We start from the raw sequence: 19261 nt of genomic DNA, 5'->3' as shown, positions 1-19261 counted from the left end.
TAATAACTTTGCTTTTCTGCAAATGCAAATGACAAATTTGGCGCAAGTTTTATTGAGGAACTATGTTGAATGCTGACAGTTTTGCCATCATTACAATTGCAAATTCTACCATATTTTCTTACAATCACCTTAATAGGCTTTGATACACTGTGTTATCTAGTGGCACGGTAGCATAATGGTTAGCACAGTTACAGTACAGGTTCAATTCCCACCACTGCCTGTAGGAAGTTTGTGTGTTCTCCTTGTGACAGTGTGGGTTTCCTCTGGATGTTCCAGTTCCTTTCCACAGTCCTAAGACATATTGGTTGTTAGATTAATTGGTCATTGTAAATTGTCCCGTGATTGGACTCGGATTAAATTGGGAAATTGCTCGGTTGGAGAGCATACGCCGCTCTGTAATCTCAATAAATAATAAAAAAAAATTATGGAGTATTTATGTTCTAATTAGTGATTTTTTTACAGCACAGGAGAAAGAAACAAGAAACCTTAATTAATATCAATGGTAATTAAAAAGATTTCAATTAAGACTATACATCTTTTCAATAAGTAACAAAAGGCAATAAGGCCTAAATAATTTTTCTCTAATTTGAAACTTTGCTCTAATTTTATCTATTCTCTAATTCAAAAAAAAGGTAGTGAAGAGATTGTAGAGGTACTAGTAGTGATCCTTCAAAAATCACTAGATTTTGGAATGGTTCCAGGGGTCTTGAAAATTGCAAATTCCACTCCACTCTTTAAGAAGAAAAGGAGGCAGAATTCAGCAAATTATATGCCAGAGGTGCAAAGCAACTTGGGAGTCTTTGTGTAGGATTCCCTGAAGGTTAACCTGCAGGCTGAGTCGATGGTAAGAAAGGCAAACACAATGTTAGCATTCATTTTGAGAGGTCTAGAATATAGAACAGGGATGTAATGTTGAGGGTTTATAAGGCATTGGTCAGACCCCATTTGAATTATTGTCAGGAGTTTTGGGTTCCTTGTTGAAAAAAGGATGTGCTACCATTAGAGAGGGTCCAGAGGAAGTCCACAAGAATGATTCTAGGAGTGACATGGCTCTGGGCCTGTATTCAGTAGAGAGGGGGTTCTCATTGAAACCTATCAAATATTTGAAAGGCTTAGACAGAATGCACATGGAGAGGATATATATAGGCTATATATAGTCAGGCAAAATTTTCCCTTAAAGGCAAGAGGGCACAGCATCAGTATACAGGAATGTTCATTTAGAACAGACATGAGGAGAAATTTCTTTAGCCAGAGGGTGGTGAATCTGTGGAATTCATTGCCACAGATCACTGTGCAGGCCAAGTCATTGGGTATATTTAAAGTGAAGATTGATAGATTCTTGATTAGTCAGGGTGTCAAAGGTTACAGGGAGCTGGCAGGAGAACGGGGTTGAGAGGGATAGTAAATCAGCTGTGATGGAATGGCGGAGCAGACTCAATGGGCCGAATGTCCTAATTGTGCTCCTATGTTTTATGGTATTTATGTTAGAGTTAGATTTTAATACAATCTGCACGTGGCCAAATAATGTGTCATGCTGTTTTCCTTGGGAACTGTTGTGTTGCAATAGGGTTTATTGTGACATTACTGTGATGCAACAGGATTCAAGCTCAGCCTGATGTGTGGGAGAAGTAAAAGTAGAGCAGGACAATTCTACCAGAAGATGAAAAAGTAAAAATTACACAAGACGGCAACTCAACCTGATCTAGCCACGTAGGGCAAGGTAGGAGAACTCTCCATTTCTTAAGTAGAATGGATGACAATGTTCTTCTGTGTCAGCAGTAATGTCAAAAGTGAGGACTATGGCAAAAGTGTTCAAAACAAAGCTATTTGAGAACGTAGGAAAGCAATCTTACTAATAGAAATAAACTCATTTTAATACCTTTGGTTACTAGGCAAGACAAAACATGTTTCATTTGATGTGATGACATGTCATAGAATCATAAAATGGTTACAGTGGAGAAAAAGGTTATCTAACCCTTTAACTTCCACATTGGTTCTCTACCAGCACAACCTAGTTCCACAGGGTAGTCCTTTCTCTGTACGAATGCAAATTTTTTCCCCATTATATATTTATACAATTGCCTTCAGAAGGCAATGCATTTCCGATTTCTACTTTGTATCACTATTATTTCCATAAGACATAGGAGCAGAATTAGGACATTCAGCCCATCAAGTCTGCTCTGCCATTCAACCATGGTGGTTTTATTATACCTCTCAACTCCATTCTCCTGACTTCTCCCCGTAACCTTTGCCGTCCTTACTAAACAAGAACCTATCAATTTCCACTTTAAATATACCCAATGATTTTGCCTCCATAGCCATCTGTGGCAATGAGTTCCACAGATTCACCATTCTTCTTCTCAAGAAATTCCTCCTCATCTCTGTTCTAAAGAAACATCCTTGGGCAGAAGTTCCCACTTGTTTCAAAAAGGTAACAAATATACCAGTGCCTAAGAAGAATAATGTGAATTGCCTTAATGATTATCGCCCGGTAGCACTCACATCTACAGTGATGAAATGCTTTCAGAGGGTGGTCATGACTAGACTGAACTCCCGCCTCAGCAAGGACCTGGACCAATTGCAATTTGCCTATCGCCACAATAGGTCAACGGCAGATGCAATCTCAATGGCTCTTCACATGGTTTCAGACTACCTGGACTACACAAACGCCTATGTCAGGATGCTGTTCATCGACTAAAGCTCAGCATTTAATACCATCATTCCCACAATCCTCATTGAGAAGTTACAGTACCTGCGCCTCTGCACCTCCTCTGCAATTGGATCCTCGACTCCCTAACCAGAAAACCACAATCTGTGCGGATTGGTGATAACAAATCATCCTCGGTGACGATCAACACTGGTGCACCTCAGGGGTGTGTGCTTAGCCCGCTGCTCTACTGTCTCAATATCCTTGACTATGTGGTTATGCCTAACTCAAATACCATCTTTAAATTTGCTGATGATACAACTATTGTTGATAGAATCTCAGATGGAGACAGTGGGCATGCAGGAGCGAGATATGCCAGCTAGTGGAGTGATGCCACAGCAACAACCTGGCAATCAACGTCAGTAAGACAAAGAGCTGATTGTTGTCAAAGGAACATATACCAATCTTCATAGAGGGATCAGAAGAGGAGAGAGTGAGCAGCTTCAAGTTCTTGGGTGTCAAGATCACTGAGGATCTAACCTGGTCCCAACATATCAATGCAGTTATAAAGAAGGTAAGACAGCAGCTATACTTCATTAGGAGTTTGAAGAGATTTGTTATGTCAACAAATAAACTCAAAAACTTCTATGGATGTACCGTGGAGAGCATTCTGACAGACTGCATCACTGTCTGGTATGGGGGGTGGGGGGTGGGGGGGGTGATCTACTGCACAGGACCTGAGGAAACTGCAGAGGTTTGTAAATTTAGTTGGCTCCACCTTGAGTACTAGCCTACAAAGTATCTTCAAGGAGCGGTGTCTCAGAAAGGTAGTGTCCATTATTAAGGACCTCCAGCACCCAGGGCATGCACGTTTCTTACTGTTACCATCAGGTAGGAGGTACAGAAGTCTGAATATACACACTCAGCGATTCAGCCACAGCTTCTTCCCCTCTGCCATCTGATTCCTGAATGGGCTTTGAATCCTTGGACACCACCTCACTTTTTTAATATACAGTATATTATTTCTGTTTTTGCATGATTTTTAATTTATTCAATAAACATATACTGTAATTGATTGATTTATTATTATTATATATTTTTTCTTCTATATTACGTATTACATTGAACTGCTGCTGCTAAGTTAACAAATTCCACGACACATGCCGTTGATTCTGATTCTGATTGTATTCTGAGGCTGTCCATTCTGGTCCCAGGCTCACCCACTATATCCTCTCCATATCCACTCTATCTAGGCCTTTCAGTCTTTGACAGGTTTCAATGAGAACTTCCCTCATTCTTCTAAACTCCAGAAAGCAGAGGCCCAGAGTCATCAAATGCACCTCATAAATTAACCCTTTCATTCCCGGGATAATTCTTGTAAACATCCCTGGATCCTCTTCAATGCCAGAACATACTTTCTCAGATAAGGGACCCAAAACTGCTGACAACACTCAAAAAATGCAGTCTGACCAATGCCTTATAAATCTTCAGCACTACCCCCTTGCTCTGATAGTTTAGTCCTTCTCCTTTATCTTATACCTGTGACCTCTAGTCCCCAATCCACCATCTCAGGGAACATCCTCTCCACTCTGTCCAGAACCTTCTGCATTTTCTGTTTTTCCTTCTAATTGCCCTTCAAACGTTTATTGCCTAACTCTTTTTTTCTCCCCCCCGCCTTCCCTATCTCTCATACAGTTTAATTCCAGGAATATTTAATACCTAGTCCTGCCTCATTTTGAGCCATTGCCAATACTTTCCACTGCATTTTTCTGACTGTAGTTCACCACATTCTTTACTATATTAAGCATATTGACATGTATGCAATGTAAACCCAATTTACTTGTTATTTTAATCCCATTTACTCCGATCCTATTAAAATTCTTATGCTGACCTATTTACTTTGAATTGTCTTCCTTGTTTCTTTCTGATTCCTTTGCCTTGAGATTTAATCTCATTTTTCCTTGCTCAAGCACGAGCCTCAGGACTCACACCACCAGGTTCAAGAACAATTACTATCCCTCAACCATCAGGCTCTTGAACTGAAGGGGATAACTTCACTCAACTTCTCTTGCCCCCTCACTGAACTGTTCCATTTCCACAACCAATAGACTCACTTTCAAGGACCCTTCATCTCATATTCTCTTTATTTATTCCCATTTATTGATATTTGCATTTGAACAGTTTGTTGTTTTCTGCTCTCTGGTTGAATGCCCTAGATTTGGGTGATCTTGCAACTATTCTATAGATGTGTTCAGTATGCCCCAAGAATATGAATCTCAGGGTTGTATATGGTGACATATACATCTGTACTTTGTTAATAAATTTACTTTGAATTTTGAACTTTGATTTGCTGATGCCACACTTCCATTTGAATTTTCTGTTTTTTCCCAGCAGGTTTCAGTTACCATTACCACTGTCCTTATCCTGCTGTATCGTCTTTCTTTTCTCTTTGTTTTTCTAAATGCCCCTCAAATTAACCTTTATTTCTAATTTCCAATTTAGCTTTCTCCCTTCTGAACCTACCTTCACACACCCACCTTGTCCCTTGGCTAAGTAAACACAAAGGTAGTGATCCCTTGTTGTTGAGATATAACCTATCAGGCTTACAGAGGTCTCACCTCCCCAAAGACTATCCAGACTCATTGAGGGGTGCAAAGACTTTCATTCCTATTCCATCTCTTGAGCCATAAATTATTTTCCTTTACTTTCCAATACCTACTACCACTAAAACTAGTGTTTTCCTAGCTTCCTACACTCTCTTTGTAGGGCCTCATCCCTCTTTACCCATGTCACTGGTATAAATATGGACCATGATCTCCGGTTGGTCACTCTTTCCCACAGATATTCAATGACATCCTTGACTCTGACATAGGGGTGACGATGTACCATCCTGGAAATACATTTACAGCAGTTTGCCCCTATCTATTGAATTCCCCATCCTTCTCATACTTCACCCATGCCACACACTGTGCCGCACTCCTGTCTGGCTGATCCATTCCTCTCACTGGTTCTACAAGGGAAAATATATACAGGAGGAAGATGGATTAAGAGGATTTCTGCACCTTCCAGCCATTCAGTCCTCCTGTGCCTGCACATTCCTAAGCATGGGGGCAGCCCCTCTCCAGCAGTGCTGTCCACAAAGGTTTCTGCCTCATGGATGCAACACAGTAACTCCTGCTGCCACCTTAGGATCTTAAAATTGCTGCAGTTGGAGATGGTTCCTGGACAATGGATGCCCAAGACACTGGGAATGTCCATGACTTTCCACATGACACAAGAAGAATATTATAAAATCACTTTAACCTAGTGCCTTTACAAATCACAAATAGTTAAAATTCAGGATCAGAAACCAAGACCATTAATGATTACATTGTCTAGACCATTAATGATTACATTGTAGTTTGGGAAAAATCTGTCTTGACATTAAATCAAGCAAGTGGAATCATTTAGAGTGTGGTTAATGGATAAGCAAACTCAACCTAAGTTATTGAGGACCTAAAATTTAATATTTTAACATGAATGTGATGGAGATGGCTTCGAAAGCATTTTGGCTAATACATAACATCTGTGCAATGTGTGTTTAAGAAGTGAGCAGTAAAGGTGGGAGTTTCAATACTAACTCCAAGTGATGCTGGTGAATTTGTTGCAAAAGGCAAGTCTAGCAGGAAAAGCTGTAGTGACACAATGGAAATGCCAGCTTAGAGCAGCAAAATGCTTTGGTTGCAAAAACAAAGGTCACACTGCATCAATGTGTCAGGCTAGATCCGGGATGCCAATCCTGAATAATGTCAATTAAGTAGGTTGTCAGTGTAAGCAGAAACAGATCACAGAAAGCTGTGAAGGAGAGGCTTGTACAATATTGAAGTTGATGAATGGCTCAATGTGGTTGTTAATATTTGCCAAGTGATACCACCACTGACTGCAGCTCGCTATGCAATCAGAGTAGCTACAGTAAATACACAGAGCAACTCTACAAGAGAAAGACTGTCTCAAAGAACCAAGGGCTGGTTTGAAAAATGTACTCAGTATGAGAGATTCCCAATGACATCTAATTAAGTTCTAGTACTTAATATACAGATCCATTTAAAGATTTGTAAAGCTGCATTATTGGAACAAAACTTAGAAACACATTTACCCAAATGCCAAATCAATTTCACTAATGTCACCTGCATTGGTAGTTCAGTGTGAAAATGCTTGCCTGTCAAGTAAGAGGCCCAGGTATGATTCTCAGCCAATGCAGTTACATGCAGGCAACACAATTGCATAGCGGTTAGTGTAACACTATTACAGTGCCACCTGCTGTCTGGGAGGAGTTCACACGTTCTCCTGGTGACACATGGGTTTCCTTTCTTGTTCCAGTTTCTTCCCACATTCCAAAGATATACGATTAGGGTTAGTGAGCTATGAGCATACAGGACTCTGGAGAGGGGTCTCGGCTCAAAACGTTGACTGTTCACTCTTTTCCATAGATGCTGCCTGGCCTGCTGAGTTCCTCCAGCATTTTGTGTGTGTTGCTTGGATTTCTAGCATTTGCAGATTTTCTCATATTTATGAGCATGCTATGTAGGTGCTGGGAGCATGGCACATTTACAGACGATCCTCGCTGATTTGGTTTGATGTAAATGATGCATTTTACTCTGTTTCAGTTATTGTGACAAATAAAGCTAACCTTTAAATCTATTGGCATTCTATACTGATCCATGTGTGCTAAAGGCTCATAGTAGTAAAGGAGATGAATTAAAGAATAGCATATGTTTGAAACTATACAGAGTTTGTGTCATCATTTGTTCTGTCTGATTATTGGGTGGACTACAAAGTAGTCCTGAGTTGAACCGCAGGCAAAGAAAAATAATCTTTACTCAAATTGCACTCCATGTTGAATTGGCAAAGCAAAGGTATTAGCAGTTGAATCTTCCATAGGTACAATAAAAAGCAGATAACAAAAAGTTAACATTATCTAACAACACTAGTAAGGCAACTTATTCACCAATCAGCCTTTAGGGCATTGTTAACATGAAAGAAGTAACTGGAGGCTTTGCCAAGAATCTGAAAGGGCTAGCCAGCAAATGTAGAATTCATCAAGACACAAATTGCAGCCACCATGAGCACATTCCTAACGTGAAAATAGCCCATGAAGCTTTCCTAATTCCACATAGAAGACTGCAAAAGGCCAATGGGCAATGACCTAATATTGGCGGAGAGCCATTCAATGTGCATTGAGGTAAAGAATGCATTGTCAGGTGCCATCAGTTAACTCAATAATATCTTTCCAGGAAATCATATTACATAATCTTCTAGAATTTCAACTTAAACAGTTTGGCATAGCTTCATAGAACTTTTTATCATCCAGCCTGAAACGCAGATCAATACACAGACCATAATACATGGGAGCAGATTTAGGCAACTAGGCCCATCGAGTCTGCTCTGTCATGTATTCTGAAAGAAAATTAAAGAAACAGGTCATGCAAGGCTTTACAATGAAGCAATGACTGACAGATTATCTACTGAGCCGCAGAATGACCTCACAGAAGAATTGCATAACAGAACACATTCCTAGAGAAATGCTGATAACAAAAGGCTCAAGAAATGTCTGTGTGTGGTTCAGCCATGGGAAGGTGAAAGTTGAAACAAAGAAAAAATTGTCCAGAATTATTTCCTAAGATTTGTCAAGAGATACAGAAAAGTTTGTGTAGATCTTGATGCTCAATATCCAGGTAACGTTGAAGATGACTGGGAGTTTGAATATACTCCTGAAGTGAGCTGTATCATTGTGAAAAATGGGTTGGCACAGAACATGATCGAAGAGAGTCATCAGTTGGTATCTGCACTGACAAATCCATTCGGTCTCTAGAATAGTATATTAGTACGGTTGCCAAGATCAAAGAGAATTCAAAAACCAGTTAATTAAGATTTTCATGTTTCCTGTACTCCGTGTATTATTTCACTAAAGACTAGAAACTCAGTGCATATGCATCATAATTTATGACTTAAACCACAAATAGTTGGAGAAGGGATAGGGACATTGTTAGTAACTCTAATGGCAAACTATGGATCAGATGATGCTGGATGGTTATAAATGGCAGATGAGATGAGTTTCTTTATTTTGTTCTTGTTAAAGAGTGAACTAGGCACGTAATGATTATGGAAATGAGTCATGAGACAATAATTAACAGGAACAATAATGTGTTTTTAGAAGGAATATTCTATTCATAAATTCAAATGTCATCTAGCAGTTGTCAGTTAATGTGCACAATTACTGTCATGTTTTGGTTTGAGATAAAGCTAACTGCTTCACCCCAACAGACCACTCAGAAACACAAGCAGATCCATAGTTATTTTATACCTCTCAACAAATAGACTTTGTACATCCATTAGTAATTAAGTGGATAGCATGCATTAATATAAATGAGAAGCAGTGTTCAAAATAAAGCCCGTTCAAATGTCTAACAAACCCTAATTTGATCTATACTGAGACATTACTCCATGACTTGAGAGTGCAGAGAGTCAACAAGATCAACATATTTGTTTTGGTTCTGATTAGGAATCGATAAGGAGTGATGACTGTAGACAGATTGTCCTGGTACTGGATTCCAATCTATTACTTAGTTGATCCTAAGTGGTCTTGCTTAGCTGAAAAATGTATCATAAAGGGAGTGTCACATAATTTTTCACAAGTTTTGGTGAGGGGAATATGAGCTTCATCAACACTTGCTAAGAGGTATAAAGTAACTAATGATTTGATTGAGTTCTGAGCAGTCAGTCTGTTAAGCACAAGCAGCAGTCTTTATCACAGACCAAAATATGATGAGTTACAGGTTGATAGCCTTTCATAGGAAACTGACCTGTTAATTTTCAAGAATCTTCTACCTCATGGTTCTTTTACAAAGCTCAAAATGCAATGGAGCAAATTTTGTGGGTTGTAGTCAACAGTTTTGATGAGAGCAATCTACTTTCAGCTATGAAACTTTAAGTCTTAGAAATCCAGGTATTGTATGTCACTAAAAGTGCAAGTTACTCTGTTCCCTCAATTGATTCCACGTGGAATCCAGTAGCAGAGACTTCTTTGGAGGATTTCTTAAAAAAATAGAATAGATCAATTCAGATAGGAAATCCAACTGTTCTCATTGAGGGTTCCCAGCCTATGCTAGAAGAGGGAAAGGAGAAGCAAGTAATTTCAGAATAATTATTTTAATCTATTTCAGTGTCAGAGACATTTGGAATACATCAACTAAAACTATGATGAATGTGGTGTTCCAGCTGTGCTTCTCCCTAACCACTATTTGAGGCTGAACCAAACTCTTTGCGATCTTGCAGTCCCCATTTAGCATTAAGTTGAGTTTTGGATTTTGTTATCAAGACTGTCATTAAAATACCTATTCCATTTTTCATATCTAATCCCATTTTGCCCTTGCTTGTTCACACATCCGCTGCTGAAATCTTTTTAAAGATCTTGAGTTCTAATACAACTTGAAACCAGGAAAAGTAAAAACAAGTGAACATGGCGGGGATAATATTTTTTTTCTGAATTAATTGATAACTCTCAGCTGTTGCTTCATATACTAGTTCATCCAGTTGAAAGGTATCTTCCACGGGATCATATCACAGATAGTCTCTTTACCTAAATTTTCTGTCAGATTATAGAATTTCCTTTTTGAAATTAATCTGCATTAAGTAAAAGTCTGCCTGAAGATTAAAGAATTCATGAAATCCCAGTGAACCCTTTTTGATATCACAACTATTAAGAAAAAATGGTTAAAGAGCTGTAGGTATTTAAATTTTAAAAAAATTGAATTGTGATAAAATTTGTCAATTAATAGCTTATGTTTTATACCTGAAAAAATAAACAACAAAATATGATCCACAAGGTATATACGCTATGGTGTTAACATGGATTAAGAATATGATCAAAGAAAGAAAAAGAAATCAGAGGAGGTGATTTGCTTGATTTTGTTTTCTTTAGGGTAAAATTAAATATTTCATAATAATGTAGAGAAATTTGATGCTACAGAAATTGGACAAATAATAGCATGCACCAGTATATTTCATTTTATATTATAGGTGAACAGCCAAATGCTAGAATTTTGTTTGAGATATACTGAATAACTGCTACAAAAACATATATTTGTATAGCTTAGTTAATACAACAAAAACATCTGGAAGCACTTCAATGTAACGTTAATAAGCTGCAAAAATCTTGACTTTAAAATAAAATAAAGTAAGCTCTGATCACAGATGCCTTATATGAAGGATATTCCACTACATTCACTTGCTCTGTGTGAGATCTCATCCAAAAAGTGTGGCTCTTTCTCAAAAGATTAGTCAGCAGCCCAATGCTTCAAAACAAAAACTCGGGCAATAAATGCAAGCATCCCACATAAACATTGTATTAGAATTGTCTGTGAATGCAATACAATAGAATTCTGGATGTAATTTGAGGATGAACACTGGGGAGTCCATAAGCAATGTGTTCAATTTAAGTAAGAGCAATTACAATGATTTGAAAGTAGAGTTGTCTGAAATAGACTGGGAATGAACTAAAGGGAATGTCAATGGATGAGCAATGACAGATATTTAAAAAGCTAGTTATTAACCTCAGTGGAAATTTATACCTGTAGGAAATAGGGATCTCAAGAAAAAGAGAACATTCATTGCTAACAAAAAAGCATTAGATCAAAGACTAGAAAGCATTAGATCAAAGACTAGAACATGTAAACTGGCAAGAGAAAGTGGTAGACCAAAGGTCTGAGGGATTCACAATAATCAGCAATGAGGGAAGTAAATAAGGAACAAGGAAACTGATAATGAGAGAAAACTGTAAGTAATATCTAAAAACAGAATTTTGATTTGTATAGGGTACCTAAAAACAAAAATGATAGATAGGATAAGTGTGCTTATGGATGGTGGGCACTGCACAGAACCAAAATAAGCTGCAGAGAGTTGTGAACTTGGTCAGCTCCATCGTATCTAGGACATTTTCAAGGAGCAATGCCTCAAAAACACAACATCCATTGTTAAGGATCCCCATTACCCAGGATATGCCTTGTTCTCATTGCTACAATCAGGAAGGTACAGAAGCCTGAAGGCACACACTCAGTGGTTCAGGAACAGCTTCTTCCCCTCTGCCATCTGATTCCTGAATAGACATTGAATCCATGAACAGTACTGTAATTCACGTTTTTTCTTTAATTATGTATTGCATTGTACTACTGATACAAAGACCACAAATTTCACAAAATATGCCGTTGATATTAAGGCAAACTCGAGGAAATCTGCAGATGCTGGAAATACAAGCAACACACACAAAATGATGGTGGAACGCAGCAGGCCAGGCAGCATCTATAGGGAGAAGCACTGTCGACATTTTGGGCCAAAACCCTTTGTCAGGACTATTAAAAATAAAAAATACACTATTAAAAATAAATTATATAAATATATTATAAAAAATAGACTATTAAAGGCTGGCAAGTCAATGGATCGGAAGCCCTGCTCACAAGGATTTTAAATGAATTGCCTGTAGAGAAAATGGAGTCCTTAGTTGAAGCATTTTAAAATGCACCCAGTTCTGGGAAGGTACCAGCAGAATGGAAAACCTCAGAGAAGAAGGACAAGAAGTGGGTATCTATAGGCAAATAAGATTAATAAATAATGTTGGTCATATACTGGTGTCTATAATAGTTCAGAAAAGATCAATTTAATCAAACTAAGTCAACGTATTTTTGTGAAAGGTCAATCATATTTGAAAAATTGCTGATGTCCTTTGAGGATGTAAGAAGCAGAACCTGTAAATGGATTGCCTTCAGATTTTCCAAAGACACTGGAAAAGATGCTACACGAACGCCTTGGGGTGTTGGGGTAAGTTTGTCAGCATTGATTGAACATTGGTTATCATATAGAAGGCAGAATCGCATAGACTGTTTCTGTCTCAGGTTGGATTGATGGAGTGCCTTAGGATCAGTTCTTGGCCATTGTTTAGTTACAATTTTTATCAAAGACCTGGAGGACGAGGTAGAGCGAATATATTCAAGTTTGCTGATGACATGAAAACAAGTCAGAGGGCATGTTGTAATAAGGATATTTGGACCCTGCAATGGGTTATGGATAGGTTAAGTGATAATGAAAACTTGCCAGATGAAGTTCAGCATGGGTAACTGTGAGGTCACGCACTTTGGGAAGAGAAAGCCAAACACAGTCTGATAAATAAGTGGAGAAGGATTGCAGATGAACAAAGAACAAGAAGATCCAAGTGTTGTTATACACAAATCACAGCTACAACAAATGGTTAGGATGACAAATATTGTGAATATGAATATTGGTTTATTATTGTATCATGTACCAAGACGCAGTGAAAAGCTTTTATTTGTGTGTCACAAAGAGAAATCATGCCATTCATAATGACACTGAGTTAATGAAAAAAATAGAATGCAGAGTGTGGTGTTGCAGTTACATAGAAACTACTGTGCACATAGTCAAGTAAAGTTAATGATGAGTTAGATTGGGACATAAGAGTTCACCTTTTGGGAAAAATGGGAGAGGGGAGAAGAAAGAATGACTAGCGAGAGAGGGAAGAGGGAAGTAAAGACACGGTCATTGGAGAGGAGGCTGGAGTACACAGTGGACTGGGCTGCCCCCACAACTCTTTGTGATTTCTTATGGTCCTGGTCACAGCAGTTGCCAATCCAAGTTGTGACACTCTTTATGGAACATCTATAAATATTGGTAAGAATCGTCAGGAAAATGCCAAATTTATTTCACTTTCTGAGGAAGTGTTGGTGTAGATGTGGTTTTTTGAATGTGGTATCCACGTGGCTGGACCAGAACAAATTGTTGTTGATATTTAAGCCTGGGAACTCCATCTTTTAGTCTTTATTGCAAGAAGGTTGGAGGTTAGTTGAGGGAAGAGTTCAGCTAAAGAACCAAGTGAGGTCACACTTAGAGTGTTGTGCACAGTTTTTCATCCCCTTAAGGATATACAAAAGACGTGGCTTTGGAGGCTGTGCAAAAGAAATTCATTAGGTTAATATCTAGGATATGTGTTGTCCTGTCATGAACAGCTAAATAAATTAAACCTATTGTTCAGGGTTTAGACGAATGAGGAGCTAACTTACTGAAACGTATTAGATCTAGCGGGGTGGGGTGTAATGTTGAAAACCAGATGTTTCCACCAATGGGAGAATCTCCAATGAGTAGAAATAATTACAAGTTTGGGGACAATTATTTAAAAGTGAAGTGAGTAGGGAGTTCTTGCAGACAGTGATGGATTGATGAAATTCTCTACTCTGGTTGGGTGTGGAGCCTAGGCCACTGGGGGTATATAAAGAGCCAATTGATATGTTTTGAAAGGTCAGAGAATTAAAGACCTGATTAATTTTAATTGCAAGTAAACAATCTCTCTGTCACTGAAAATTAACTTCTATTTTTCATTATTTCTGATTGTAATTATTACCATGGATTACTTTTGAGAAAATTATATAGCAAATAAACTTAATATTTTGCCTGCTTTATTTATGTCACTCTCAATCCCATCTTTATTTACTTCAAACAAGAGAAAATCTGCAAATGCCGGAAATCCGAGCAACACACACAAAATGCTGGAGAATCTCAGCAGGTCAGACAGCATCTATAGAAGAAAGTACAACTGACGTTTTGGGCTGAAACCCTTCGGCAGGACAGGAGGAAAATATCTACTCTTCCACTTCTTTTCTGCAGTCCTGTTGAAGGGTTTCAGCCCAAAATGTCGACTGTACTTTTTTTTCCATAGATGCTGCCTGACCTGTTGAGTTCTTCCATCATTTTGTGTGTTTATTTACGCAATTTATTTTGCTTTATTTTCTAACTTGACATTGAATTGCATACATTAACTGAAACATAGAAACATAGAAAACCCACAGCACAATGCAGGCCCTTTGGCCCACAAAGTTGTGTCGAACATGTCCCTACCTTCGGAATTACTAGGCTTACCCATAGCCCTCTATTTTTCTAAGCTCCATGTACCTATCCATAAGTCTCTTAAAAGACCCTATTGTATCTGCCTCCACCACCATTGCTGGCAGCCCATTCCACGCACTCATCACTCTTCGAGTAAGAAGCTTACCCCTGACATCTCCTTTGTACCAACTCCCAAGCACCTTAAACCTGTGCCCTGTTGTGGCAGCCATTTCAGCCTTGGGAAAAAGCCTCTGACGATCCACACAATCAATGCCTCTCACCATCATCATCAGAGGTCATCTATCAGGTCACCTCTCATCCTCTGTCACTCCAATGAGAAAAGGCCGAGTTTACTTAACCCGTTTTCATAAGGCATGCTCCCCAATCCAGGCAACATCCTTGTAAATCTCCACTGCACCCTTTCTAAGACTTCCACATCCTTCCTGTAGTGAGGCGACCAGAACTGAGCACGGTATTCCAAGTGGGGTCTGACCAGGGTCCTATAGAGTTGCAACATTACCTCTCGGCTCCTAAATTCAATTCCACAATTGACCACAGAGTCAACCTGAGCAGCTGCTTTGAGCGTCCTATGTACTCGGACCCCAAGATCCCTCTGATCCTCCACATTTACCATTAATACTATATTTGCCATCATAGTTGACCTACCAAAATGAACCACTTCACACTTATCTGGGTTGAACTCCATCTGCCACTTCTCAGCCCAGTTTTCCATCCTATCAATGTCCCACTGTAACCTCTGACAGCCCTTCACACTATCCACAACACCCCCAACCTTTGTGTCATCAGCAAACTTACTAACCCATCTCTCCACTTCCTCATCCGGGTCATTTATAAAATCACTAAGAGTAAGGGTCCCAGAACAGATCCCTAAGGCACACCACTGGTCAGCAACCTCCATGCAGAATCTGACCCATCTACAACCACTCTTTGCCTTCTGTGGGCAAGCCAGTTCTGGATCCACAAAGGAATGTCCCCTTGGATCCCAGGCCTCCTTAAAAACTTCCTAATCAAGGTTAATTTATAATTCTGGTTAAGAAAACATACAAAATGTGTACATTGTTCACACATAATCTGCATTCTGTGGAAAATCCCAGAGAAAATCTTGGAATCAGTGTGAATATAATAATGATTGCTTTCTGCTGAGATAAAACCCTGTGATGCATTTACGTTAAAATTTTGCCATTTATTGTCTAGATCAAAGGTTCCCAACCTTTTTTATGCCGCTGACAAATACCATGAAGCAAAGGGTCCATGAACACCAGCTTTGGACCCCTGATCCAGATGGCCATTACAATAAACAATAGACAATAGACAATAGGTGCAGAAGTAGACCATTCGGCCCTTCAAGCCTGCACTGCCAGATACCTATCTAGCTCCTTCTTGAAAGCATCCAGAGAATTGGCCTCCACTGCCTTCCGAGGCAGTGCATTCCAGACCCCCACAACCCTCTGGGAGAAGAAGTTTTTCCTTAACTCTGTCCTAAATGACCTACCCCTTATTCTCAAACTACGCCCTCTGGTACTGGACTCTCCCAGCAGCTGGAACATATTTCCTGCCTCTATCTTGTCCAATCCCTTAATAATCTTATATTGCAATCAGATCCCCTCTCAACCTCCTTAATTGCAGCGTGTTCAAGCCCAGTCTCTCTAACCTCTCTTTGTAAGACAGTCCGGACATCCCAGGAATTAACCTTGCGAATCTACGCTGCACTTCCTCTACAGCCAGGATGTCCTTCCTTAACCCCGGAGACCAAAACTGTACACAATATTCCAGGTGTGGTCTCACCAGGGCCCTGTACAAATGCAAGAGGATTTCCTTGCTCTTGTACTCAATTCTCTTTGTAATAAAGGCCAACATTCCATTAGCCTTCTTCACTGCCTGCTGCACTTGCTCATTCACCTTCAGTGACTGATGAACAAGGACTCCTAGATCTCTTTGTATTTCTCCCTTACCTAACTCTACACCGTTCAGATAATAATCTGCCTTCCTGTTCTTACTCCCAAAGTGGATAACCTCACACTTAATTCACATTAAACATCATCTGCCAAGTATCTGCCCACTCACTCAGCCTATCCAAGTCACCCTGAATTCTCCTAACATCCTCATCACATGTCACACTGCCACCCAGCTTAGTATCATCAGCAAACTTGCTGATGTTATTCTCAATGCCTTCATCTTACATAAGGTATGGCCAAGTGTTATAATACTGTTAATTATATTTTATATTTTGAATTTTCAGATTGATTTCATCTGTGTTGAATAATTTGCAATTAAAATGCACTTCATATATTGTAATCTTGTATATTGGTCATAGCTATGGTTTGCCCCAAGGAAAGACGAACTCAATTAGACAATTTGCCCTGAGTTATAGAAGGTAGTTCAACTAGCATCTTATACGACCGTAAGACTGTAGGACCATAAGGCATAAGAGTAGAATTAGGCCATTCAGCCCATCAAGTCTCTGTCATTCCTTCATGGCTGATTTATTATCCCTTCCAACCCCATTTACCTGTCTTCTCCCTGAGATAATCTTTAGCAGGGAGTGACAATTTTCTGTTGTGTATACTTTAAAAAATGATTGTGAAGAAAGGGAGATTTGATTGTGTCCTTTGTCCTATAAAATATATTTACTAAATGTTTAAGGCATTTTTTAAAAATTAAAATAATTCTTGTCTTTGCCATTACTCTCGAGTGAATTACTTATGAAGATTCAATATAAAGGAAAATACAGGTATACTTTAAATGTCCAGAATTCATAGTTAAATATTTAATTAATTGCACATTTTAAAATATTTTAATATATACAAATTACTCAGATATTTGTCTACTCTTATTTGTGTTGTTATTCTTTTAAACACTATTAAGAAAATTAAATACATTTAGTTTTCAATATTCATTAAGTTATTTTTAATGAGGTAATTGGAGTGAAAACAAGTTGGAGTGTTTGCTGGGCATTGATCACCAATTGTGCAAAGCAAATTAAATATTTAGTTATGTTTGATGCTACATAAGGTAGTTGTTAGAAAATGATAAAATCTAAGTACAGATAATATATAAAAACACTATTTTCTTTGTTGCAAGATTTTCTCAATATTTAAATGTGAAACAAAAATGAAACTGCATCATTTAATCCTGAATATATAAAATGTCTCCTACAATACATTTTCTTGTATTCCTTTCACATCTCATTCTATTTTTAGCCATTAATTAACACCAAGGGAGTGTAACATCACAACATGGAGTCTTTATGAAGCTTTATGTGAAGAATTCACCCCATGCAGATGGATAAAAATGCCTTATACAATAAATGTCTTTAATAAAAGCTTTGACCTTATATTACAGTTTTTGTTAAATTATTCTGTCTTATTTGCAATGTACTGCTGCTGTGAAACAACAAATTTCACGACGTATTCCAGTGATATTAAACCTGATTCTGATTATTATACAGCCAGGATAAAAATTACATTGCATAAAATGAGATAGCTCTAAAATAATTTAAATATGTGACATCACTTTATGTATCTTTTCAAATTTCTTCCATGTAAAACTATTTAATTACTATACTTAAGTACCATGTATAAATTGCAAAAAGAAAAATAGGAGATACCAGGTAGTAACAAATTTCAATGATGTTTTAGTTGTAAGAGGAATCCTTGAGCAGCTTCTAATAATCCTTCGAATGCAATGAACCCACCAGCTGGTGTCCTGCTTCGAGAATATAATACATGATTAATATGCTTCTGAGCACTTTGTTCTATTTTTGAACCATATCTTTTATTAGTGATGTTTGATAACGATGTGTGACAGCACGTTATGTCTCTGATGTAGAAAACTTTTTCCCAAAAGATATAAATCTTTTATCAGATTGAAAGAGGTTAGAATAATCCTATTATTTATTCATAGTTAAGATGGACTACTGCAGGATTCAATAATGAATTGCTAGTTAAATATAGTAAAGAAAATGTTTCATAGAGTACACAACTGTGATTTTTGTGAACAACACTGAGGCAATATTTATGCTGTGTGTTAGGTTCGAGGCAACAAAGACAGCATCGGATCAACTAGAGATATGTAAGGATGTACAAACAGAGTTACTAAAGTTGTGACCTGATCTTTCTGAAAGCAGACCTCCGATATGCTTACCTATGAACTATGCTGATAACCTAAACCCATGAAAAAAATCTCTGCTAGCCTAAGCTCTCCAGAACCTCAAAGTGAATATGATAGCTGCCAATGGAATCCAGGTCTGCAATTTATCTTAGTTGTCAACAACAATTTGCCTCCATCTTGTGAGGTATTGCATTTCAAGAGACTGGAGCCATCTGATTTTCAAAGAACTCTCTTTGAAGTCCTATTTTGCAAACAGTGCTGGAACATAAACAGAATTGGAACTTAGAAAGTTGTTTATTTGGGAGTTGGGCTATTATTGCATTCTTTATCATTATTAATAAAAATGAATTAATAATTCAGAGAATTACTAATATAGTGAAAGTCATCACAGTTGTGAAATGATACACATGACCCTGTTTGCTCTATCAGTGCGTCATCATCAGTGCTAAAACATGCTGTGGAGCTGTCTTGTTCAGGTTTCTGGTCACCAAGTTTGTTGCAATGAGTTAACTAAGTAATTTGGTATCTGTCATCTTACAGCTGTCAATGCATAGCCTA

The 19261-nt window shown here is 38.2% G+C and overlaps 1 long non-coding RNA gene across 2 annotated transcripts; it reads left to right on the top strand.

Moving 5' to 3' along the window:
- Positions 1-1399: 1399 nt before the first annotated feature.
- On the top strand, positions 1400-17923 carry LOC132378813 (uncharacterized). Of its 2 annotated transcripts, none has more exons than XR_009507189.1 (3): positions 1400-1720; positions 12373-12499; positions 17794-17923. It is a non-coding gene; the product is annotated as an uncharacterized LOC132378813 (long non-coding RNA). The 2 variants fall into 2 exon arrangements; XR_009507193.1 differs by lacking the exon at positions 1400-1720 and adding an exon at positions 2011-3221.
- Positions 17924-19261: the final 1338 nt, after the last annotated feature.

This window comes from Hypanus sabinus, chromosome 2, assembly GCF_030144855.1.
Source record: "Hypanus sabinus isolate sHypSab1 chromosome 2, sHypSab1.hap1, whole genome shotgun sequence".
NCBI classification, from domain to species: domain Eukaryota; kingdom Metazoa; phylum Chordata; class Chondrichthyes; order Myliobatiformes; family Dasyatidae; genus Hypanus; species Hypanus sabinus.
Note: the sequence above shows the minus strand (reverse complement) of the source record. Positions and strands in the feature narration are given on the sequence as shown.